At 42.0% G+C, this 15,604-nt stretch overlaps 1 long non-coding RNA gene across 1 annotated transcript; it reads left to right on the top strand.

Annotated features, from left to right (window-relative positions):
* Window positions 1-1,611: 1,611 nt before the first annotated feature.
* On the top strand, window positions 1,612-14,935 carry LOC133553989 (uncharacterized). The gene is made up of 3 exons (XR_009807039.1): window positions 1,612-1,671; window positions 13,628-13,763; window positions 14,203-14,935. It is a non-coding gene; the product is annotated as an uncharacterized LOC133553989 (long non-coding RNA).
* The last annotated feature ends 669 nt before the right edge of the window (window positions 14,936-15,604 follow it).

Raw genomic sequence — 15,604 nt, 5'->3', positions numbered from 1 at the left:
TAATCTTACTTATATTTCAGTTTTTGCAGTGGAGCTAAGTCCCACGGGAAGTGGGGTAGAAAAGTGACAAAAGTCGTCAAAAGTTCGCAAAAATGTTCAAAATACCTACCCAGGTTCGAGTCCCACAAGTCCCGCCGCCGGCCGCCCAAGTCCCGGGATGCCCCAAAAAATGTCGATAACATAACCAGCCGAGTCCCACAGGGTTGGGGGGATAAAAGTTGGAAAAGTCGGCAAAAGTCCCAAAAATACTTACCCAGGTTTGAGTCCCAAGACTCAAATTGTGGCACTCGAACCCGGGTGTGATTTTTGAACATTTGACCGACTTTTCCCACTTTTCTTCCCGCCTTCCCGTGGGACTTTGCTGGCCGTGTTTTGGACGTTTTGGGCATCCTGGTCGGCGGCTGACGGATTTCTGGGACTTGAACCTGGCTAGGTATTATGAACATTTTTGGTACTTTTGCCAACTTTTCGCCAAATGGACTTTTGCTGTTTTATTTTCAATGAAGTAATATAAAATACGTACTCATATAGTAGTACAGTTGTTATTAGTGAGAATATACTTATTTTAAGGTATTTTTGGGTTCATTGAGGTTAGCTCATTTTACTTGTTTTGGAGAGTCTTGACAAGCCAAATGTTCTTGTTCTATTGGCAGATAATTGTGCTTAGTTCAAATAAAATACCCCCCATTTTTGTATTGTTTTTTCTTGTTTTTGAACACTGACTTTTTGCAGTTTACCGTACACCCTATCAAAAATGCAAAACGGTTTGTTCCTCCCAGATAGTGGCAAACCCAGCATGGAACACTTCACTCAACATAAACGTCAATGATTGATTGATTGATTGATTGATTGATTGATTGATTGATTGATTGATTTAAACTTTTATGAGTAGATTGCACAGTACAGTACATATTCCGTACAATTGACCACTAAATGGTAACACCCGAATACGTTTTTCAACTTGTTTAAGTCGGGGTCCACGTTAATCAATTCATGGTAATGTATGGTCCTGTAACTACTTGGTATCAGATTGATGCCCAAATTTGTGGTATCATCCAAAACTAATGTGGGGGTCCTTGTTAATCAATTCATGGTAACATCAAATGTCAATTCATAACGTCATTAAAGATCACCTTTAGGGATTCACACACAGCACCAACATTTTGGAACATAAATAGAAGAAAGATGAAATATAATAAATATAGGTGTGGCAGCATTCCGGTTTGGGAACTTTCTCCTGCCATGAGACTCCCAGGATGCGGCGAAGACAGCGCAGGTGGAAGCTGTTTAGCTGTTTCTCATGTCTGGTGTAGGTGGTGCAGGCCTGGCCGCCATACACCAGGTAGACCTGGAGTTTAGTGCGCGTGGATAGCTGGTTGTTCCACTATTGTCAGAGTTGCCACTGTGTTTTAGTTTCTCCTCTGTGTGTTTAGTATTTCCTGTCCTTAGTTCCTGTCTAGTGCTCTTATTTTGGTTCAGCTTCCTGTTTGTCTCCCTGTGTCCTGTTTTCTCTCAGCTGCGGCTGATTGGCATCTGGTCACACCTGCTGTCAATCAGCCTGCTCCTATTTGTACCTGTTTTGTCTTGTGTCAGTTGCTGGATCATTGTGTTGTTGTGTCAATGTCATTTTCTACTTGTCATTCCTACTGGTCGTGTGAATGCAGCGTAGCGGTAAGTTATATTTGGTAGATGTTTCGTAGCTTACTGTTTTTTGTTCCCTGCTTCCGATTAGTTTGTTCATAGCCCTTAGTTTGCTATATCCGCCCATGTCCATGCTTTTGTTTGTACCCTTTTTGGTTTTGTTTTTGTCTCAGTATCTTTATTAAATCAAAAGACTCCGGCTTATTAGTGATTCCTAAAGCCCAAAAAAAGTCTGCGAGCTATAGAGCGTTTTCCGTTCGGGCTCCAGTACTCTGGAATGCCCTCCCGGTAACAGTTCGAGATGCTACCTCAGTAGAAGCATTTAAGTCTCACCTTAAAACTCATCTGTATACTCTAACCTTTAAATAGACCTCCTTTTTAGACCAGTTGATCTGCCGCTTCTTTTCTTTTTTCCCCTATGTCCCCCCCTCCCTTGTGGAGGGGGTACGGTCCGATGACTATGGATGAAGTACTGGCTGTCCAGAGTCGAGACCCAGGATGGACCGCTCGTCGGGACCCAGGATGGACCGCTTGCCTGTGTATCGGTTGGGGACATCTCTACGCTGCTGATCCGCCTCCGCTTGGGATGGTTTCCTGTGGACGGGACTCTTGCTGCTGTCTTGGATCTGCTTTGAACTGAACTCTCGCGGCTGTGTTGGAGCCACTATGGATTGAACTTTCACAGTATCATGTTAGACCCGCTCGACATCCATTGCTTTCGGTCCCCTAGAGGGGGAGTTCCCCACATCTGAGGTCCTCTCCAAGGTTTCTCATAGTCAGCATTGTCACTGGCGTCCCACTGGATGTGAATTCTCCCTGCCCACTGGGTGTGAGTTTTCCTTGCCCTTTTGTGGGTTCTTCCGAGGATGTCGTAGTCGTAATGGTTTGTACAGTCCTTTGAGACATTTGTGATTTGGGGCTATATAAATAAACATTGATGGACATTGATTGATTGACTGATTGATGTTTACTTATCCAATGCCTGCCTCCTTCTCTGCATCTTGGGGTTCGTCACCAAATAACCCTGACAACTATACTCTTTTGGACAGCCTGACCATCACTGACGGCTCTCGCCAGACGGGTGGTATGTTCTGTGTTGAGTGACAAGACGCCAGAGTTTGCGGATCCAAGGTATGCGAAGGTGTTGACACATTCCAGAGTCTGATTATCGACAGAGATGGAGAGTGGAGTTTCAGCATCTTGGCCCATGTCCATCCATCCATCCATTTTTTCTACCGCTTATTCCCTTTGGGGTTGCGGGGGGAGCTGGTACCTATCTTAGCTACAATCGGGCGGAAGGCGGGGTACACCCTGGACAAGTCGCCAACACAGATAGACAGACAACATTCACACACTAGGGCCAATTTAGTGTTGCCAATCAACCTATCCCCAGGTGCATGTCTTTGGAGGTGGGAGGAAGCCGGAGTACCCACGCAGTCACGGGGAGGACATGCAAACTCCACACAGAAAGATCCCGAGCCCGGGATTGAACCCAGGACTACTCAGGACCTTCGTCTTGTAAGGCAGACGAACTAACCCCTGTTTCCACCCTGCTGCCCTTCGGCCCATGTCATTGATCTTATTAATGCTGAGACCAAATTCTTTCCAGGCCGATGAAAGCTTGTCCATCAGCCTCTGGAGCCCGGACTCGGTGTGGGATGCCAGAGCTGCATCATCAGCAAAAAGCTGGAAGAAAGACGGATTGCAAGGATCCGCTTAGAGCCTCCTGTCGGTGGGTCCACCATGGGAGTGTTTTTCACTGCAAATCCCTCTCGCTCTCTTTCCCTGCCAGAATACTGGTTTTCCTTCAGAGAGCCAAAGTCAGCAAGACGTGTCCCTTGTAGCAATTTCGACATTAAGTCTGAGGAGCTCACGGTCAATGATAGCTGTCTTGCGTGAGTCGTCAAGTGTGTTCAAGGTTGTCTGAAAGACCCTGAACGCATTGTTCTGACATTCCACCTTGATACTCGAAAAGCTGGTATCTTCGTTTTCCTTCTCTCAGTTTTCGCTTTTTTCCCGATCATCATTGGTGCAATTGTTGACGTTTGCTACACTGCAAAAACTGAAATCTAAGTAAGATTAAATATCTCAAATAAGGGTGATATTTGCTTATTTTCTGTCTGATAAAACCATTCTTCTCACTAAGCAGATTTTATGTCAGTTTAAGGGTTTTGGTCCTAAATGATCTGAGTAAGATATTACAGTTTGTTGCTGAGATTTGATGACCTATATTGAGTAAAACATGCTTGAAACTATTTTTGTCCAAATGTCCAAAACACACCCAGCAATGGTGCACAGGAAGGCGGGCAAGAAGAGGGGAAAAGGCAACCAAAATGGTCAAAAGTCCCAATTTTGTCCAAAATACCTCCCCGGGTTCCAGTCCCACGAGTCCCAGAATGCAAAAAATGTCCAAAACGCACCCAGTAAAGTCCCATGGTAAGTGAGAGAGAAAAGTCGGCAAAAGTCCCCAAAAATGTTCAAAATACCTACCCAGGTTCGAGTCCCACAAGTCCCGCCGCCAGCCGCACAAGTCCCGGGATGCCTCAAAAAATGTCCATAATACACCCAGCCCAGTCCCTCGGGGTGGGGGGGGGATAAAAGTTGGAAAAGTCGGCAAAAGTCGCAAACATTTTCTAAATACCTACCTAGGTTTGAGTCCCAAGCTGCAAAAAGTCAGTGTTCAAAAATAAGTAAAAAAAAAAATAGAAAATTAGTGGTATTTTATTTGAACTAAGCAAAATTATCTGCCAATAGAACAAGAACATTTTGCTTGTCAAGACTTTCCAAAACAAGTCCCAGAATGCAAAAAATGTCCAAAACGCACCTAGTAAAGTCCCATAGTAAGTGAGAGAGAAAAGTCGGCAAAAGTCCCCAAAAATGTTCAAAATACCTACCCAGGTCCAAGTCCCACAAGTCCCGCCGCCGGCCGCACCAGTCCCGGGATGCCTCAAAAAATGTCCATAATATACCCAGCCGAGTCCCTCGGGGTGGGGGGGATAAAAGTTGGAAAAGTCGGCAAAAGTCACAAACATTTTCTAAATACCTACCCAGGTTCGAGTCCCACAAGTCCCGCCGCCGGCCGCGCCAGTCCCGGGATGCCTCAAAAAATGTCCATAATACACCCAGCCGAGTCCCTCGGGGTGGGGGAGATAAAAGTTGGAAAAGTCGGCAAAAGTCACAAACATTTTCTAAATACCTACCTAGGTTTGAGTCCCAAGCTGCAAAAAGTCAGTGTTCAAAAATAAGTAAAAAAATTAAAAAATTAGGGGTATTTTATTTGAACTAAGCAAAATTATCGGCCAATAGAACAAGAACATTTTGCTTGTCAAGACTTTCCAAAACAAGTCCCAGAATGCAAAAAATGTCCAAAACGCACCCAGTAAAGTTCCATGGTAAGTGAGAGAGAAAAGTCGGCAAAAGTCCCCAAAAATGTTCAAAATACCTACCCAGGTTCAAGTCCCACAAGTCCCGCCGCCGGCCGCACCAGTCCCGGGATGCCTCAAAAAATGTCCATAATACACCCAGCCGAGTCCCTCGGGGTGGGGGGGATAAAAGTTGGAAAAGTCGGCAAAAGTCACAAACATTTTCTAAATACCTACCCAGGTTCGAGTCCCACAAGTCCCGCCGCCGGCTGCGCCAGTCCCGGGATGCCTCAAAAAATGTCCATAATACACCCAGCCGAGTCCCTCGGGGTGGGGGAGATAAAAGTTGGAAAAGTCGGCAAAAGTCACAAACATTTTCTAAATACCTACCTAGGTTTGAGTCCCAAGCTGCAAAAAGTCAGTGTTCAAAAATAAGTAAAAAAAATAAAAAATTAGTGGTATTTTATTTGAACTAAGCAAAATTATCTGCCAATAGAACAAGAACATTTTGCTTGTCAAGACTTTCCAAAACAAGTCCCAGAATGCAAAAAATGTCCAAAACGCACCCAGTAAAGTTCCATGGTAAGTGAGAGAGAAAAGTCGGCAAAAGTCCCCAAAAATGTTCAAAATACCTACCCAGGTTCAAGTCCCACAAGTCCCGCCGCCAGCCGCACAAGTCCCGGGATGCCTCAAAAAATGTCCATAATACACCCAGCCGAGTGCCTCGGGGTGGGGGAGATAAAAGTTGGAAAAGTCGGCAAAAGTCACAAACATTTTCTAAATACCTACCTAGGTTTGAGTCCCAAGCTGCAAAAAGTCAGTGTTCAAAAATAAGTAAAAAAAATAAAAAATTAGTGGTATTTTATTTGAACTAAGCAAAATTATCTGCCAATAGAACAAGAACATTTTGCTTGTCAAGACTTTCCAAAACAAGTCCCAGAATGCAAAAAATGTCCAAAACGCACCCAGTAAAGTTCCATGGTAAGTGAGAGAGAAAAGTCGGCAAAAGTCCCCAAAAATGTTCAAAATACCTACCCAGGTTCGAGTCCCACAAGTCCCGCCGCCAGCCGCACCAGTCCCGGGATGCCTCAAAAAATGTCCATAATACACCCAGCCCAGTCCCTCGGGGTGGGGGAGGATAAAAGTTGGAAAAGTCGGCAAAAGTCGCAAACATTTTCTAAATACCTACCTAGGTTTGAGTCCCAAGCTGCAAAAAGTCAGTGTTCAAAAATAAGTAAAAAAAAATAGAAAATTAGTGGTATTTTATTTGAACTAAGCAAAATTATCTGCCAATAGAACAAGAACATTTTGCTTGTCAAGACTTTCCAAAACAAGTCCCAGAATGCAAAAAATGTCCAAAACGCACCCAGTAAAGTTCCATGGTAAGTGAGAGAGAAAAGTCGGCAAAAGTCCCCAAAAATGTTCAAAATACCTACCCAGGTTCGAGTCCCACAAGTCCCGCCGTCGGCTGCGCAAGTCCCGGTATGCCCAAAATGTCCATTACACAACCAGCCAAGTCCCATGGGGATGGGAGAGAAAAGTTGGAAAAGTTGTCAAAAGTCCCAAAAATGTTCAAAATACCTACCCAGGTTCGAGTCCCATAAGTCTCGCCACCGGCCGCACCAGTCCCGGGATGCCTCAAATGTCCATAACACACCCAGCCTAGTCCCACGGGGATGGGAGAGAAAAGTTGGAAAAGTTGTCAAAAGTCCCAAAAATGTTCAAAATACCTACCCAGGTTCAAAGTGCCGGGGTGTGATTTTTGAACATTTTACCGATTTGTCTCACTTTTCTCCCTACCTTCCTGTAGGACTTTGCTGGACGCGTTGTGGACATTTGGGCATCCCGGCCGGCGTCGGGACTTGTGGGACTCGAACCTGGGTATTTTGGACATTTTTGGAACTTTTGCTTACTTTTCCAACTTTAATCCCCCATCCCCGTGGGACTCGGCTGGGTGTGTTATGGACATTTTGGTCATCCCAGGACTTGCGCGGCCATACATAAGATTTTATTTTAGAGTATTATACTTGTTTTAAGGGTTTTGGTCCTAAATTTGCTGAGATTTTATGACCCAGACAAGTAAAACATGCTTGAAACTAGAATATCAAGTTGCAAAGCTGTGTCATCAACACTCACAAGTATAAAACTACTTTTTTTTTAAGTAATCTTTTCTTATTTCAAGCATGAAAAAAAAAATCCTGACTTTGAAACAATGGTGTCTCATAATTAAAACAGATGACAGCCAAATGGACTTTGCTGTTTTATTTTCAATGAAACAATAGAAAGTAAGTACTCATATAGTAGTGCACTTGTTAATAGTGAGAATATATTTATTTTAAGGTATTTTGGGTTCATTGAGGTTAGCTAATTTTACTGGTTTCGGAAAGTCTTGACAAGCTAAATTTTCCTGTTCTATTGGCAGATAATTTTGCTTAGTTAAAAAAAAATACCCTTCATTTTTGTATTTTTGTTTCTTGTTTTTGAACACTGACTTTTTGCAGTGTAGTTGTTGCGATCCGTGACTCGGATCTTCACATATTATTGTTTGTTTTTCCATCTTTGTGCTCATTCTCAGTTTGATCCGTTTATTTCCTGTTTAGTCCATCACCATGGTTACTTATTAGTTTCAGCTGTTACTCCCGGTTCCTGCACACCTGTTCTCTGTTAATCACCTTCCCTTTATAAGCCTTCCTCTTTTCATTCTTCTGCCTGAGACTCTAATTTGCTCACATGCAACAAGTAACGTCAGGTATGTTTTTCTCGCTAGCTCATTAGCTAAGCCACCTTATTGTCATCTTTAGCTCACATGTTAATCATCTTTGTTTTTACTTTTCATGCCATCGTGCCAAGTCTTACTTAGTTCTTTATATTTCCTAGCTTTCACGCTAGCGTCTTTTGTTTCCTTTTTTATTAGCTCCAGTGTTTTTGTTCATAGCTCACTTTTTGTTAATACATTTGTTAGATCCTACCTTTGTTGTGTTCTTCGTTTGACGCATCCTCGAGGGAATCGAACCCGGTACCACGATGCCGAACCGGCGTTACAGTAGTGGTGCTTTACCCTACTAAGTGACCGGAGGCAGGCCAGCATGAGGCGGGCTTTTGATTGATTGATTGATACTTTTATTAGTAGATTGCACAGTACAGTACATATTCCGTACAATTGACCACTAAATGGTAAAACCCCAATAAGTTTTTCAACTTGTTTAAGTCGGGGTCCACGTTAATCAGTTCATGGTACCATGAGTGGTGGCCAACCATTAGTCAATGATTCGTCCCACTGTCGAAGCTGGCCCGTGGCGTCCAAAAAAACCCTTACGCCATCCATCCATCCATCCATTTTCTACCGCTTATTCCCTTTCGGGGTCGCGGGGGGCGCTGGCGCCTATCTCAGCTACAATCGGGCGGAAGGCAGGGTACACCCTGGACAAGTCGCCACCTCATCGCAGGGCCACCCCCTTACGCCAATCGGGTGGAACTTAAGACTGCCAGCTTCCGTGTTGCTTCCTCCCTTTAGGGGGCAGGCTGGAGTGAAGCCTGGGCAGAAAGTATTGAGTTCCTGGGTGTCATGTCCTGGTGATCATGTTTAGTTTGGCTACGTTCTGTTTGGTTTTTGGATTTTTTCAGTTCCAGTATTTTTAACGCCCTGCTTTGTTTCCATGACAACCCATTAGTTTTCACCTGTCCTCATGTCACGCACCCGATTCATTTGGACTCATGCACCTGTTGTCAATCACCACATCACTATTTAAAGGCCTACTGAAAGCCACTACTACCGACCACGCAGTCTGATAGTTTATATATCAATGATGAAATATTAACATTGCAACACATGCCAATACGGCCTTTTTAGTTTACTAAATTACAATTTTAAATTTCCCGCGGAGTTTCTTGTTGAAAACGTCGCGGAATGATGACGTGTGTTTGTGACGTCTCGGGTTGTAGCGGACATATTAATTAGCCCAGCACCAAACACGGCTAAAAGTCGTCTCTTTTCATCGCATAATTACACAGTAATTTGGACATCTGTGTTGCTGAATCTTTTGCAATTTGTTCAATTAATAATGGAGACTATAAAGAATAATGCTGTTGGTGAAAAGCGGTGGACTGAAGCTGCCTTTAGCACCGAAATACAGCCGGTGTTTCTTTGTTTGTTGTGAAGCTTTAACACAGAGCGGTCAAGCGAACATGTTTTTGGATGGGAAAATTGTGCTTCACTCTAACTTTCCTCATCCACAAATCTTTCATCCTCGCTCAAATTAATGGGGATATTATCGCTTTCTTGGTCCGAATAGCTCTTGCTGCTGGAGGCCATGATTGCAAACAATGTGAGGATGTGAGGAGCCCTACAACCCGTGACGTCACGCGCACATCGTCTGCTACTTCCGGTTAAAGGCAAGGCTTTTTTATTAGCGACCAAAAGCTGCGAACTTGATTGTCGATGTTCTCTACTAAATCCTTTCAGCAAAAATATGGCAATATCGCGAAATGATCAAGTATGACACATAGAATGGACCTGCTATCCTCGTTTAAATACGAAAATCTCATTTCAGTAGGCTTTTAAGCCTGCAGTTGCCAGGCAGTCAGCCTGGCGACAACACCCTCAATACACCCTTCTTATTCATGCTGACGATCCATGCTGCTTTTTTTCATGGTCTTTTCTCGTTCCAAGTAAGTTTTCCTTATTCATGCCATAGTTTGCAAGTTTTCTTTTATGTCCATAGTTCTGCCTTTGTGCGAGTTTTTGTTTATACCGTTTGTTTTTGTAGTACTTTCGGGTGTTAAAATTAATAGATGTCATTACCTTCACGCCATGTCCGATCCAGTCGCTTCGCACCTTAGGAAAAAAATCCACACCATAGTCCTGGTCTTGACACTGGGTTGCCCAGTCATCAAGATCCCCCTCTCGGGCCTTGACAATGGTTTTAAGACCACTTCAAAGATAAGTTATCCTTCATACTTTATGATTTAGCCAATAATATTTACTGTAATTTTATCAGACTAAAATGTTGAAGACTTTAGTCGACTGAAACTAGACTAAAATCAATTTAGATGACTAAAATTTGACAAAAACTAAAAGACAGTTTTGTCAAAAGACTATGACTAAAACTAATGTTGTCCAAATTAACACCATTGATAATAACTAAGACGATAATTTTTAGTTAACAAACTTAACACTGGTTGTTCCGACATAATATACATTCAATAATAGCTCACATTAGCAGCTAAAGTCTGCTAAATCGCTATCATTAGCTGACAACAAACATATTAATGTCTGTACATGTTGATATAAGGTTAGAGCCCTTAAATGGGAACATTATCACAATTTCAAAAGGGTTAAAAACAATAAAAATCAGTATTATTTTTCGACGTTTTTTTCAAAATTTTACACCTCCAGGAATATCCCTAAAAAAAGCTTTAAAGTTCTTGATTTTCGCTATTTGCGATGCGACTGTCCATTTCCCTGTGAATCTTGGCCAGATTCAACATCTGGCCAAGATCTTCAGCTCTCACTGGATCGGTTTGCAGCCGAGTGTGAAGCGACGGGGATGGGAATCAGCACCTCCAAGTCCGAGTCCATGGTTCTCACCCGGAAAAGGGTGGAGTGCCATCTCCGGGAGGAGATATTTCCCCAAGTGGAGGAGTTCAAGAACCTCGGAGTCTTGTTCACGAGTGAGGGAAGAGTGGATGGTGAGATCGACAGGCGGATCGGTGCGGCGTCTTCAGTAATGCGGACGTTGTATCGATCCGTTGTGGTGAAGAAGGAGCTGAGCCGGAAGGCAAAGCTCTCAATTTATCGGTCGATATACGTTCCCATCCTCACCTATGGTCATGAGCTTTGGGTCATGACCGAAAGGACAAGATCACGGATACAAGCGGCCGAAATGAGTTTTCTCTGCCGGGTGGCGGGGCTCTCCCTTAGAGATAGAGTGAGAAGCTCAAAGTAAAGCAGCTGCTCCTCCACATGGAGAGGAGCCAGATGAGGTGGTTCGGGCATCTGGTCAGGATGCCACCCGAACGCCTCCCTAGGGAGGTGTTTCAGGCACGTCCAACCGGTAGGAGGCCACGGGGAAGACCCAGGACACGTTGGGAAGACTATGTCTCCCGGCTGGCCTGGGAACGCCTCGGGATCCCCTGGGAGGAGCTAGACGAAGTGGCTGGGGAGAGGGAAGTCTGGGCTTCCCTGCTTAGGCTGCTGCCCCCGCGACCCGACCTTGGATAAGCGGAAGTAGATGGATGGATGGATGGATGGGAGAATGCTGTATGTCGGCTGTTGTCGTGATCCCAGGATGCAGAAAAGGCAAGCAGTTTGCGGGCAGAATGTCATTTAATTAGTAACCAGGCAGAAGAACTGCAAGGTCTAGCAGGAAACCAGAAGGCAACAGAACACTTTGACACTAAACAAATAATAATGCAGCACTTAAGTAAATAATTAACAATGAGGAACAGGTGTGCTGGCCTGACAAGAAGCAGAAAGTACAGGTGCTGCAAAACACAGAGACCAAACAGGAAATACTGACAAACAAGAGCACCAGGACAGGAAGTAATACTAAACACTGGAAAATAACAAACAAAGTACAAACTTTAATGCGAGATCATGACAATTCATTTTGATTAATTTTAATTTCAAATATGATAGGTAAATAAAATACATTTGAGAATTCACAGGCAACAACACTGATTATATTTTAGCATTCAAAATCCAAATTTGGTTAAAGAGCTTTAGATAATAAGTTAAAAACAATCATAATGTAAATTGAATGTTCTGCAAACTTTTCTTTTATTTCAAGTAGGCCCAAAAAACTTTTTTGTAAGCCATCTTTAATTTTATTTTTCAAAATACGGGTAGTAAAAAAAATTCAAAGGACACCTGTGGTCGAAGTATTGTTCTAACCCTTTAGATATATATATATATATATATATATATATATATATATATATATATACGTATAGCTAGAATTCACTGAAAGTCAAGTATTTATTTTATTGATATTTTTTGTATATATACATATATATATATACAGTATATATATATACATATATATATGTATATATATATATATATATATATATATCTGTGATGAGGTGGCGACTTGTCCAAGGAGTACCCCGCCTTCCTCCCGATTGTAGCTGAGATAGGCACCAGTACCCCCCACAACCCCATATATATATATATATATATATATATATATATATATATATATATATATATATATATGTATATGTATATAATATTCTAGCTACAGTATAAATATACGCCTCCCCCCCCCCCCCAATCTCCCGAATTCGGAGGTCTCAAGGTTGGAAAGTACGGTTATTGAACAGAATGTTTCCTTCTCTTAAATGAAACACCATTTTTGACTATTACATTTTTATTTTTATTCTTTTTATTTATTTATTGTTAATGTATTTTAAATTTTTTAAATGTTTTCATTTTTATTTTATTTTATTTAGTTTCTTTTATTTTAAATTAACCTGTATTACACATTACAGTTATTTAACTTGAATGTTATCAACATACTGACATTCAAACCAAACTTTAAGTAAGATGAATACACGTGTCACTTACTCTACGAGACATGCTCAAAATAATAAATAAGCATGGCTTTAACCATACAGTTAAATATTGATAATACAATGTTTCGTCCTGCTCATTTGTGTTTTAATGGAAAAGATCAACTAAAACTGAGGAATTGGTATTCCTGCAGCTCTTTGCTGCCACCTAAAACAATCAGGTGACACTACAGGAAGACTATGTATACCACAATTACATTTTATTCATATTGAAACACCTAAAAGGTCCACAGCTAACATCAGGCCTGGGCAATTATTTTGACCCGGGGGCCACATTTAAAGAAAAAAATGTGTTTGGGGGCCGGTATATCTATTTTAAGGAACACTAATACAAAACCTCACAATAATCAATAATGTCTGATTGAATGCTAAAAACGTTATGACAGACCACCTTAATAAAACATAATGGAATTTTAACTTTTTCTATGAGCGATAAAACACTGAATATTGACAAAATATAAATGGCACACCCCCTTTCGATCGACATATTTTACAATCAAGTGAAACGTGACAAAAATGCAACAAACAATGAAATATGAACACGAAAGGTACAAAATAAACCCACCTACAATCTGATACATCTGATACATCACTAAGCTTTAGAACTTTGCTGTGAAAATCTCCTTCCGCGTCTGTGGAATCGCTTCCCGCCCACACTGCTTGATGCCTCGTCTGAGCTGCTGTGACATAGATGACCATAGTAAATAATTAGATGACCATAGTAACTAATTAGATTACCATAGTAACTGGTTCATCATCCAAAAGCGCAGATTTCAACCATTGAAATACTTTGTAGAGTTGAAGACTTACGGTCATTTAAAAAACATCACTGCACATCATGATGGCGGCTATAGTTTCCATCTTAAAGATTTAAAAAAATATATTTGGGAATGTCCGGCGGGCCAGATTGTAAAGCTTAACGGGCCGCATGTGGCCCCCGGGCCTTAATTTGCCCAGGTCTGCCTAACATGAATAAACATGGATGTGAATTTTACAATCATGGCCAGATGGCTAAATTATATTATGTTTTATTAAAAGTGGGTATTTTGTAGGGACAGAGCCGGCTGGAGCCGATGGCGGGGCGGGACACGCTTTGGCCCGGCTCAAGATGGAGGCCAGGAGGTGGAGAATGCAGCGGAACGGAGAGGCGGGGCGTGCCTGGAGCGACGCTGCAGCAATGAAAATCAGGTGCGTGACAAACACAATCTGGCTATCTCTTTTTATTTTTTATATTTTTTTTTTGTTTTATTTTTATTTATTTTATTTAGTTTTTTATTTTAAATTAACCTGTATTGCACATTACAGTTATTTAACTTGAATGTTATCACCATACTGACATTCAAACTAAACTTTAAGTAAGATGAATACACGTGTCACTTACTCTACTAGACATGCTCAAAATAATAAATAAGCATGGCTTTAACCATACAGTTAAATATTGATAATACAATGTTTCCTCCTGCTCATTTGTGTTTGAATTGAAAAGATAAACTAAAACTGAGGAATTGGTTTTCCTGCAGCTCTTTGCTGCCACCTAGAACAATCAGGTGACACTACAGGAAGACTATGTATGCCACAATTACATTTTATTCATAGTGACAAACACAATCTGGCTATCTCCTCTCAGTGTATAAAAGGCGAGAAGGAGGAAAGATCGAGAGGAAGAGGTGGAGTGTCCGCAGGACTGCAGCAGAAGAAAAACCCGAACGATCAGAGAATGAGCCCCAGGGGAAGACGACATCACCGGCAGCTGAAAAGCCGACCAAGACGAACAGCGGAGGAAGAGGAGCTGAAAAGCGGCCCGATCGACGCCGACGTCAAACCTGCTCGACTTGATGTCCTTCCTAAATGGTCCATGCAACCCACACGGTGACGGTCTGGAGTCCTTCACAGGCACATATAAAGAAGTGACCCCGCTGGTCCTAACTATATAAACTCCTTTAAAAGGACCACCGCTGAATAATAGGCCACCTAATTCCTAATGTATTGTTGAGAGGGTGAAAAGGACACAATAGAAATCTGCTGTCAGTGCAAGTTATCTGCAGTTGAAGTAATTGGAAAGTCTTCAGTTTAGTGTTGTTTATGAAGATGAGCTGCGTCAGCACCAAAAAAAAAGCATCTTAGTACATTGTCCCTTCCATTGTCTCCGTCTAATTCCTATTTCCTAATCTATTTTCCATAACCTTGATTCTACACGTCCAGAACAAAAAATAGTCTGGCAGTGTCTCACAGCAATTTGTAGCTTGTCTGCATTTATTATTGCTGCCTATTTAAATCACTTCTGTAATTTCCCCCACAGTGTTGTGTTGATTTGTTGTTTTTTTCCCTCTGGGATGAACATGATCAAGAGATGTGTCTTCTGCGAGTGTGAATCATTCTCATGTGGCCTACTTTATCAGGAATAACAAGTTTGTACTCCCTTGTTTGCTACAGATGATGGCCTATATACAGCCACACTACTGTGGTGATAATATATTACAAACAAGAGGCCACTAGGGGGTGCTGTCTCCCTGCTGGATTCTCAGCCTTTACTTGCAGTATTTTACTGAGAATAGTTCCTATTTTGTTCTTTGGAGACATTGGTGTCATCTCTGGGTTCCTTCAGCATTGGCACAGCACAGTGAAGGTGACACCTGTGCCAAACTGGAAAAATACATTGTTTGCCAGTAGAAAAATGGATGGATGGATGGATCAAGGGGGGAGGAGTATATTTATAGCTATATCATCTCCTGATGATTGAGGGAACCCCTCATGAAACAGTTCTGTAGAGATAAAGTAGTCTTGTGATTTTTCCCACACCTACATATTACGCTCTACCACGGTATCGAGCACTATTCTCTGGATAATCCAATCAAGACATATATATATATATATATATATTATCAATCAATCAATCAATGTTTACTTATATAGCCCTAAATCACTAGTGTCTCAAAGGGCTGCACAAACCACCACGACATCCTCGGTAGGCCCACATAAGGGCAAGGAAAACTCACACCCAGTGGGACATCGGTGACAATAATGACTAT

Source organism: Nerophis ophidion, linkage group LG06 (assembly GCF_033978795.1).
Source record: "Nerophis ophidion isolate RoL-2023_Sa linkage group LG06, RoL_Noph_v1.0, whole genome shotgun sequence".
NCBI classification, from domain to species: domain Eukaryota; kingdom Metazoa; phylum Chordata; class Actinopteri; order Syngnathiformes; family Syngnathidae; genus Nerophis; species Nerophis ophidion.
The sequence above is the reverse complement of the archived record's forward strand: the minus strand, read 5'-3'. Positions and strand labels throughout refer to the sequence as shown.